The sequence below is a fragment of the Pezoporus flaviventris genome, unplaced genomic scaffold, assembly GCF_033815535.1.
Source record: "Pezoporus flaviventris isolate CSIRO_AGI_PZ_B2104156 unplaced genomic scaffold, CSIRO_AGI_Pfla_v1 ptg000066l, whole genome shotgun sequence".
Taxonomy (NCBI): domain Eukaryota; kingdom Metazoa; phylum Chordata; class Aves; order Psittaciformes; family Psittacidae; genus Pezoporus; species Pezoporus flaviventris.
Genome location: NW_026892614.1, coordinates 12,366,059 through 12,376,897, shown reverse-complemented (window position 1 = coordinate 12,376,897; position 10,839 = coordinate 12,366,059). Strand labels below are relative to the sequence as shown.

The following is a 10,839-nucleotide window of genomic DNA, read 5'->3' as shown; positions in this document are numbered from 1 at the left end:
CTCAATGGCTGCATGGTGTCAATTTTTGCCACTTCCTGCTATCTATTGCACCAGGTTAAGCAAACATGAGAACAAGGTTCAGCCCAAAACCTGCTCCAATAACTATCTTACAACAGCTCCCTTTACAGTGGCAGTTCCCATGAATGCTTTGCTATAGTTAAACTGTATGTGTGTATACCAACAACAAAGGAAGTAATGATTTAAATTTATTAAAAATACTTAGGTTACTCAAATTTCTGATTTCTTACAAAAGTTGTCTGTGCAGCTGACATTAAGTGCACCCTGGATGACTCCAATCATCAACTGAGCTGGGAGGCAGCTAGGAGTGACTCCAACCTTCCTCTAGTTCACACTCTCCATCTGGCAAGCGATAGAGCACCTGGACCTCCAAGCACCATCCAAGTGCACTTCAGGGTGCAGTGTCGTGCTGAATTGGAAGTATCTCCTAGCAGATTATACATTAATACACAGCAGATTATACATTAATACACCAGTGAATGCTTTTAGAGACACACTACTTATCATCTCCACTCTCACAGCTAATTTTTACAGGAAGCCAAATACAGTGTTACAGAACAAAAGTCCTGAAAGGTTTTTTTTTTACTTCAGTGGTTTGTCTGCCCTCTTCTTCTGCCCTAGAAAACCTAATGTTTACCCATATATGTGTCATTTTCAAGCAAAGAGTGCACATTTGGTGCACTCAGAATATTTGATTTAGAATTCATATGTATAAAAATTCACTGAAATCCCATTTGTATTTAATCTTTTTTAATATAGGAAAAAAATGCTGATATTATGCAGGATGGCAAATGCTTAAAAAGAGCACTCCACATGAGCTATATTGCCCTTTCAAGCAGGAGTCTTGGATTTTTTCTGTTGGGGTGAGACGTAAAGTATACCGGACATACCTAGCACCATTTGAGACTTCCTGGACATCCAAGCCACATCCACGACAGGACTTCTGGGAGGCTATTACCTGCTGAAGAGGGAGGTAGGAGGCGAAGTAGAATACTGTTAGAGCATCTCAAATGACGCTAGATGCTTGCAAATTGCTGAATTGTTTCCCAAATCTTGTTTCTTCCAGTGAAGAAAAGCAGGCAGTTTCCTAGCTTAAAAAATCTCTGCCAACTATCCCAAGAGACTCCATATCCAACTGCTCTGTTCCTCTGCTTCATTTAAAGTCAATTTTCCGCTAGGGACAAAAGAACACTTCCTTAGCTGCTAATATCCTCTATGTGTTCAAAAACCTGAAAATCCCTCAGTCCATATAATTTAGCTCTGAGTTGCAACTGAGGGTTTCACCTTCAGAAGCAAATTAAAAATTGTAACAGTCTTAGATAGATAGCTCATTATAAATATACCTTCTCAGATTTATGGATGCAGGTACTTTGATGGGTCTTGGATGCCTCTCTGTAAAACAGTCCAGGCCGTTTAGAAGTCAGAAATTTGCCAAAACTACTTACGGGTGCCCCTTATATTGAGTGGTAGCCTCATAAATCCAGCTAGTTTTACTATAAAAAGCAAATCTCTCTTGAAGCTGAAGGCAAATATTTTACTTTCATAAGTTGATGGTTCCTGGATCTGAATCTCACATATTCACAGTTATTAACATTTCTCAGGCTAAGAGTATGTCATTAAGAGTGTAACAATGTCAATGTAACAACGCATAACAAGTAACAAAGCTATTTCAGTTAAGCATTTATAATGATGGATTGTTACCAATTTTAAAATACTTGTCATGCTTCCTTATATCTGGAGTTAGGAGATATCTTCACAGGCTCCTTGACTGATCTAACAAAACACAGACCTTTGCCCCTGAGATAGCTGCCTCGAGTATCTGCACAGACAGGGGAGTGAATGGATACTTGCAGGGCATGATGCTCATGTCCCGATATGAGTGCCTGGAAAGGGCAAATGAAGAGAGCCATAAAAGGGCCTAATTCTTCCCTTAACGATACTGGACATTCAGGGTGATTGGCTCAGTGCGCAGAGACTGGAGACTTTCATATTCAGCAAGAAGGATCCCATCAGGAGCGCCTGCCACGTTAATTTTGGTCATGGCCCCAGGCTCTTGCGACAGATGGAAGGGGAGGATAAGCAAGCAGAAGGCCAAGGGCTTGGCCTAGATTATCTGGTACATGTTAAAGAAGCACATTCCACTCTTCACACACGTTTTCCTCTTTTTGAAAAGCAGTTTTTTTAACGTGGGTCCTTTCCCATTACCCTCAACCAGGCTAAGAAGGACAGCTGAGGGTGAGCTGTTACACTGAAGTACAGGAGGACATGCTCTGCTTTCTCTATCCAGCAGGCAAGGCTGGGATGCTTGTAATCAAGAAAACAACTTTGATTTATGCTGTCCAGGAAAAATATCTTTGTCTTTATAACTGGAAATGCAGTTCTTGGTAAAGTCAAAACTTCTGTGGAAAGGTAATTTTTCACTTTTTCATTAGAACGCAAAAATGAAATGCCTTTGAATCATGTCAGCCTGAAGAGAAACATCTCAGATGAATTTGCAGTGTGTCAGTTGAGCACTAAGCTGCATCCACCCAAATTGCTGCAGTGCTACACACAAAACTTAAGCACAACACAAGGTTTTCCAAGAGGACATTTTCTCATGCTACCCCTTCAGCTGAAACGTTGTGCCTAGATGGGTAATGCATGACTCTGGTGTGGCCAAACAGGTTCAGTCCAATAAAGACATTTAACGTGGAGAGGAAAATGGAAAGCAGAGGAACTGGAAGCAGATTCTCAGTCTTCTGGATACATTAAAAGAAAAAATAAAAAATATGAAAAAAAAATATTACCAAATAAAAAAAATAAAGCATTTCATTTCAGTTTAACAAAAATTATCAGTAAATGTGAGACTGGAAAGACTGGGACTTCCCCAGCCTGTCTCAACATTTTATTCCAAGTCATGATGAAGAAAAATTAGAAGGACCAGATTTTTCCACAGGATGGAAATCCTGGTCTTATGCCCACCTACAAGAATGACTGCAGGTTTTCTGCATTTAAGATGGATGTGGACAAGAAGTGAAAAAAAATGTGTTCTTCTTTCTCAACATCAGTGTTTCAACTTATCAATGAGTCAAGAACAAATTCAGAGGCAGCTTTTTCAAAATAAAAATAACCAGGGTTTGTTTTTTTTAGAGAAAAAAAAATTGTATTTAGCAGAAAATAAAAGACAGAAATCCTGCAGCATGATTTTCTAGGAGCTATAATTATAATTCACCTCTTTTCTAGATAAATTAAACCCATAATTAAAAATTTTGCTAAGAACAAAAATGGTATTAAGACCATCCTATGCCCCAAATATCTTTCTTATTAGATTTCTAGAGATAAGATTCTTTCACATGTAAAAGATTCCTTGAAGGACAGTTGTTTATAATGGAAGTGACAATGAGAACTTCATGATTTTTATGTTAATTAAACAAATAATGTGAAATCATTTAACAGTAACTCTAATTATAAACTATAAACAAGAACATATTTTTCCTATGATTTTGAAACAGCTTTAACTTGATGCTTCAGGCAATCTCACACATTTCCTGAGCACCTTAACATTTTATATACAGGTTGCAAGCACATTTAGTTGCACTACATGCCCAAGGGTCAAAGTATGGTGTAGGTTGCACAATTAGAGTCATCAAATATTTATGCAGATGTATAACTCTGCTGGATATGCTTTAAGTGCTCTAATACAAGAAACAAAATATGTGCATGGAAGAAAACAATCTGCACGATACAAAGGCTATCCACATGCGATAGTGGATGGGAAATTTGTTCAAATAACACTACCCACCTTCTGCATTTTTTTTATCCCAGGCAGTCCAAAAAATGGTGCTACTGAAAAAAATGAAAGCAGCAGATCTGAGATTTCTGCCTCACTTAATCCACTCCTTTCTAAACAACTATATTCTTAAGTGGCAATACTTTTCTTCTACTCCTGCTCTTGTAACTTGATACAGCATTTACACATACAGAGATAAAGTATTCAAGAATGTGCTGCCTTGATCATAGGTAACTTCATATGTCTTGCCAAAAGGCAATAGGTTTCCCTCTTGGGGATGCAGAGTCAGCCATAGCTATTTCCAGATAATTTATGAAACAATTTTATAGTCTCAGGATCCCAAATTAAAGTGTAATGAGGTAGAGGAGATCTATGTGCTATCACAGCATCTCATGATAAGTAACCTTCAAAGGAGTGTTAGATAAAATGATCAGATGCGCATTTCAAGTGCATTGTTTCTGGGACCAATACCAACTCCACATTGTCTGAAAAAAAGCAATTGGCAAATTACTTGTAAAAATGAGTGAGTTTCTTAGTTAGTGACCTCATGATGCAGTGGCTTTCAATCCAGAATCTGCAGACCTGCAGCATGCAAAGTATATTCCTAAGGTGAACACCAGGAAAGGTTAAGGAAAACAAGACTACTAATGTAAGAGACATACCTCAGTACCCGTGATCAATAGGCAGACTTATTTGTGACTACTGTCTGACATAAGTGAGTATTATGCATACTCACTGTATTTTGGAAAATGCACAGTGACTAAACACTGGACTGTCTTTGAAAAGTCCCCAGACCTCCATCAACTTAATACATTTCCTGGGCTCTTTGCAGGCATGAGTGAGTTCAGCATATCACCCATACTCCTTATACTCCATTCACTGACTTGTTTGCAGGATCAACATTCACCTAGCTGTCTACAGGAAAAGTGGACCTGCCAGGAAGCACAAGCAAAAGCCTAAAGACACAATCGCACTCCTGAGGAGCTGTGCTTGAGGGGACCTTCTGTACCCCCCAGAGCAAGGTAGTTGATGTGACCAAGTCAGAGGAGCAAAGCTCTGCTTGGGACTTCTCACAGCCACAGATGAATAGAGCAAGGGATTGGTAAGGGATAGAAAACTTCTTCCACATCACATCTGTTTCCTTTCTCTCTCACAGAGAGCAGAATGTGACTTATTTTCTGATAGTTAACAAACCCAAGGGACCTCTACCAAACAAGTGCCATGACCAGCTCTGGTGTAACCCAGCTGCAATCCCTTCTGCTTGGGCTTGTGCTGAAATTGGCTCTCCTGTATCTCTCTGGCACCAGTGCCTGAGAGGCAGAACTGAAAGTGCTGCACATATCTTTTGGAAGAATCAACACTTGACAGAGTATCCAGAAATGTGCCAGAAGTTATACAGCACCAGGTTGAACCGAAAATTCCTTGTTGCTATGGTTGCCACTTGCTTTAAATGTCTTTACTACTCCTTGTTGAACAGCAGCATAGGAGAATAAAAACATACACAACACTTGTAATTGCCTGGTGCATATTTTAACATTTCTCTTTTGTGGCTGCTTTAAATTATGCAGTAATATTGCTGGCATGTTTCTCCAGTGCCTCTTCCCTAAGAGGATACATTTTACAGTGCTGAAATTGGACACTGGGTGTAAGAATCACACATTTGAATATTTTCTCCAGTAGCGGATGTGTCACATGCAATGTATTACAACTCGAGCTGTAAAAATTAAGTGGCATTTGCATTCATTAAGCATACATGAAATCTAATTCCATTAGGTCCAGAAGCATTAAGGTCTGTCTGTTGCTGCTGATGTTACAGCTTAAGGATGTTATATCTTCTGGCTAGATTCTGTTTCATAACCTAATAAAGCCAGGAATTACATCCTGGCTTGATGCCTTTGCAAATCCAGCTCAGCGAACATACAACATGAAAGCTGTAGACGTAAATTATTTATATTCATCATTGTCCAAAACATTAATTTACACACAAAAAAAGGTTTAACAGATTAAGCAAACTATAGGCACCATGCCCACAGCAGAACTAATTTAAAAGACAACAATATGATTTGCTGAAGCCAAACCTCACTTCTAATCTTCCTACTTTGTTACAGATATGATACAGAAGAACTATTAACATTTCATCAAGGCTATTTAAAGGACCGAAAGCTTACAGTTACATTTCAGTCAACTTCGCAGAAACATTGATCTGCACAATCCCCCAGGAAAATCAGGGATACTTCACTTTCTAGATCTTGATGGTTTCAGCTGACATAGAAATTAGGTAAAGAAAAGGAAGGTAAAATGTGAAACAATTTTAATTGCCGCTTTTGTAATTTATTCTGCTGAAAGGATAGTTTGAGTGCAGTACTACAGTACAACTAAGCCAATGTGGACAAATCACTTCAGTCTGCATGCAGTCTGACAGAGGACATCATGACCAAGAACATCAGACTGCCCTCCTAACTACTCCAAAAATAAATCTGTCCATTAAAAAGCATCAACTGAATTTTTATTGGCGCTTTGTGTGAGATGAATCCACACAACAGTGTAAGTTTTCATACAAAGTCCTTAATTTCAAACCAGCAAATTAACAAGGGCTCAGGAATAAAAGCGCTTACCTTCCAAAGCCTTTGATTACTTCTCTGATTTGTAATGGCATCATCAGACTAGTCCTCCTATTTGAGGTACCAGCAAAATGTTTATTTCTAATGAGCTGGACAACAAACCTATTTCTATGGGAATGCAAGAAACAGAAAGGTTTTACTTAATTCTGTACAAATGATTCCTTATTTTCATGAAGTAACTTCCCAGTGATCTGAGATGTTACTTTTCAGAAATCTAAGTTCTCAGCTGTATCCACAACATAATTTCAATGGTGTAAGAGTCTACCACAGACAAGAAATTATAATTTTTGCCTTTTCAATGACTTTTTATGGGAAGTCTTATCTTCATCTTACTTAAAAACAGGCTGTTACATGAAAACATATGACGTTTCATAAGTTATATGAAAATATAAAATGAAATAAAACTCATGGCAGCTTTGCTTCCATTTCCAAACTGTTCTGTCATCTCTTTAAAAAAGTCCCTTAAATTGCAAAGATAGCCTTTGAAATTCTTCAAATTGATGCTAAGTCACCTATAACTTTCTCCACAGTCAATGTAGAGAGGTAAGAAACTTCAGAAAACAAAGCTCACCTTAAAATAGGTGGCTTAGGTAAGAGAGCTGAGACATTTTGGAGGTCACTGTTTCCCTCTAAGAAAGCATGCATTGGACAGCTTAAATCATGAAGTCTTAGAAAGCTTGAGTAACTCAGATCTCTCTTGGTATCTACTTTGACTGGAATCTACTTTGAGATCACAGTCTCAGCATCATGTTTCCTACTAATCTATCGGAACACTGTGGGAAGAAGCTAAGAAGCTGCATATCTCTTTATTTATGAGTCAACATAAACCATTTCCTCTACAACAAGAAAACACGCAGGGGATGACTTAGCAATAAATGGTCCATGCCACCTTGTATCCAACTCGGAGAAAAAGCCATAATGTAAAGTCTCAGTCATATTTAGGAAGAAATTAAATAGATGACTTCTCATGAAGTTGAAAAAAAAGGTGATATTTCATCTTCTGGTTTCTAGTTGTCGTGTTTTCACTTTGGTGTCTGTCTGGAACTTGACATACCACAAAAAAATGAACCTATTTATATGACAGTTAAGGCAGGAGAAATGCAGAAAGCTGTGGTCATAGGCCCCAGACACTTTGCACTGCAGAAGTGACACAAAACAAGCAGAAAACTCCCTTCATTTAAGGCTAAGCCAAGTTTACTCCTGTCTACATCTCCTCTGCAATGCTGATCTGCACCAGCTGACCCTAGCCTTTCCACCATGATACTCTGTGCCAGCCCTGTGTTAAAGCATTCACTTCAATGCCGTATGGACTCTGAGCGGGCAAACATTTCAGGCCATGGTGCTGGTGGAGGAGAGTGATTTTTCATGGGTGCTTATGGCTCAACATAGGAAACTGCCCTTCATTTACAGAGTGCACTTACCTTCCTTCTTCTCTTACTGGCCCAGCACAGAGCTTCTCTCTGTAACAAGAGAAGCATGTTTTATGTAAATCACTTCCCAGCGGAATCACTCATTATTAATGCAGACAGCTCTAAAGGGAGAAACCTATGGCATTTAGCATCAAGAACTGTTAATGAAAATGTCATTAAAAAAGTCAATCTGCAAACCATGAAATGGCCTCGCTGCCTTGTTCATTTTTTTATTTTTTTATTTTTTCCTGTTTTACCTCTACGTGCATTTCCCTCAAGTCAATCTTCTTTGGCATCAAGTCACAGCTTTACCTGGAGGGGGCATCAGTTTCTGGCAAACAGGTCATATTTGAGCAGAGGCAGTAATTAAACATTGTGGAAATGTGTCAGAAATACATTAGGTAGGTATGGGACTAAATGGCAAGGCTGAGGAAGCAGGGACTCCAATAACTGACTCTAGGGTAGGCAATTTCCAGCAGCACCAATCTGGAAGTTAGGGTATAGCCCCAGGTTTGCAGGTATTTTGGAGAGTTGATGGCCGAGCATCTCACTCCCTTAGATCCTGCAAGTTCTTACTGCTTATGACCTCATACTGTTCAGTGGAGTATCTTTCTGGTTGCATCTGTATCATAGAGATTTACTTAGATAATTCAAAAAACCTAATCCAACAATTCTGCTAAAAAATTCCCTACTCCTTCATACCATTTATATCTCAACATAATGAACTATGACAACTAGAAGCAGTTGCCTGATAAACTGAGTCAAACTGGAAGTGAGCATCTCTTTTTTTCTCTGTTTCCTGAAGACTTTCCATTTCCACATTTGAATGTTGAGCTCTTTTCTTTGGAAAAAGCAGCTATTGGTGTCAGGGAGAGGCCACTCTACTCTGGGCACACATGTGCTGGTTGTGGCTCACATTCCTAAGTTATAAGGGAATATTTGCCTTTCCCCTTAATTCTGAGGACTATCAAGATCTGCATTGTGTTCACGTGTTTATATTAAACCAATTTTTTTTTTGCGGATAAAGTCAGTGCCTTTCATCAATACCCAAGATTTTAGGCACACAGAAGATGAAGAAAGTATGTCTGTCTGTCCATTTTTTTTTCTATAAACATTATTGGTCCATTAAAAATACTACTACCCTACCCACAAACCTTATCTCCCTTATGACCTGACAGAATTATGGCTATAATAGCCTAATATCCATAATCATAAGATCATAGAAGCTTTAAGGTTGGAAGGGACCCCTGAAGGTCACCTCGTCTACCCCCCCTGCTCAAGCAGGGCCACCTAGAGCTGGTTGCCCAGGAACATGTCCAAACAGCTTTTGAGTATTTTCAAGGATGGAAACTCCACAACCTCCCAGGGCAATCTGTGCCAGTGCTCAGTCACCCTCACAATAAAAGCAGGTTTCTTGATGTGCAGACACACATGTTTAAATATACTGTTTAAACTGTGTATCGACCCTTATTTGTGCTCAGTACTCACCCTCCTGGTTTGACAGTACATTCCTTTTCTCACCAGCTTGGAAACGGATTCAGGCTTTCACACAGCACTGTTACAACATACTTGGTGGCAAGAGGGCAAGTTAGGATGAGCCTCTTATTTCTCAGCATAGAGTGGCAATTCAACACAATGTGGTAAAAAATGGCAGAAAAAAAAAACAAAAAAAAAGAAAACCCATTTCCCCATTCTGCAAAGAAGCAGAAGCACAAGGAGACTGACACCAGCATGAGTCTGTTCCCCCTCCCCCTGTTACTGTACTTGGCAAGAAAAAGGGAAGAGTACTGAAAATGTTCACACCAGACAATAATAGACTGCCAGCGATGGGCGGGGAAAAGCAAAGCAAAGCTGTTTCTTGCTGAAGTGTTAAGAAATAAATGAAAGTCCAACAGACAGACAAAACGTAACCAGCATTTCGGAACACTGCTCTTTTTGCCTTTGAAACTTGCACCCCCGTTTGGCAGCCAGCACCTGGGGAGGCCACTAGCACGTCCTGGCTGCCATGGCATGCCCATGGGACAGCCAGCAGTGCTGCGTGGTAGCCTGTAGTGATTTGCTGCAGATCATCCCTGTATCCAACTGCCATTTATTGTGCAGGACACAAATGACGTTATGCCTCAGTGGATGTACTTCACTGTCACGCCTGATCAAAAGTGTTGCCTTGGAGCAATCTTAGCTTGAGAGAACCCCAAGCAGTTTTATAAGTAAGATGTCACCCCAAGGTGACACTTGAAAGGAGCAACATTGAAGTGTACTCATCTCTCTTGTGTCCCTGGCTACTTCAGAAGCATACAAACAAACAAAGCCTAGCTTTTCTAGCTGGTACTTGGAGAATAAAAGGACCCTTATGTCCTTGTTCATGTTTTATTAGTGCTTCCTAAGTAGAAAACTAACTAAAAATGCTGACTCTAGCCAGGAGCCCTGGAGTTTAAGTAAAGATAGTTAAGTAAAAGGTTTATTTTAAGTATACCTGAGATAAAATCTGTAAGCTAGTGAGATCACTCTTTCTCAAAGACACGGAGAAACCAATGGCAGAGAAATAACACTTCAGGCCTGATCTCAAGACACAAAACAGATTTGTTACACACTAAGAGTCATATACTCATGCACACGCTCAGGCAATCACCCTGAGCAATTCAAGCTGTAGTCCCCCAAGGATTTCATTTCAACTCCAAGGAAATACTTCCAGTAGCATGGAGGTGCAGAGCAGAGATGCCTGAGCCAGCTCCAGAGGCAGCAAAAGCACAGCAGTACAGGGCAATACAGCATCTGCACTGAGACACCTGTCTGACACAAGCCAAGTGCAGGTTTTCCATATGCAGGGCTGAGGCACCATGCCATCTCTGCACCACACTGCTCCTGTTCAGTACAGAGATGGTCTCAGTGTGGGGAGAAGGAAATGTTCTCTCCTTGAATCCACTACATGCAAAGAGCAGACAGTCCTTTTGCAATATCATTCTGGTCAGTTCTTACAGCATTACTGCCAAGATCACGCTTTCTTGCTCCTTGATTCAGTCTG

The 10,839-nt window shown here is 39.8% G+C and overlaps 1 long non-coding RNA gene across 1 annotated transcript; it reads right to left on the bottom strand.

The window, feature by feature from the left end:
* Nucleotides 1-793: 793 nt before the first annotated feature.
* LOC133278683 (uncharacterized) lies at nucleotides 794-9,383 on the bottom strand. Its single transcript, XR_009746647.1, has 4 exons — nucleotides 9,306-9,383; nucleotides 7,830-7,868; nucleotides 1,720-1,901; nucleotides 794-979 (listed from the first exon to the last, which is right to left on the bottom strand). It is a non-coding gene; the product is annotated as an uncharacterized LOC133278683 (long non-coding RNA).
* Nucleotides 9,384-10,839: the final 1,456 nt, after the last annotated feature.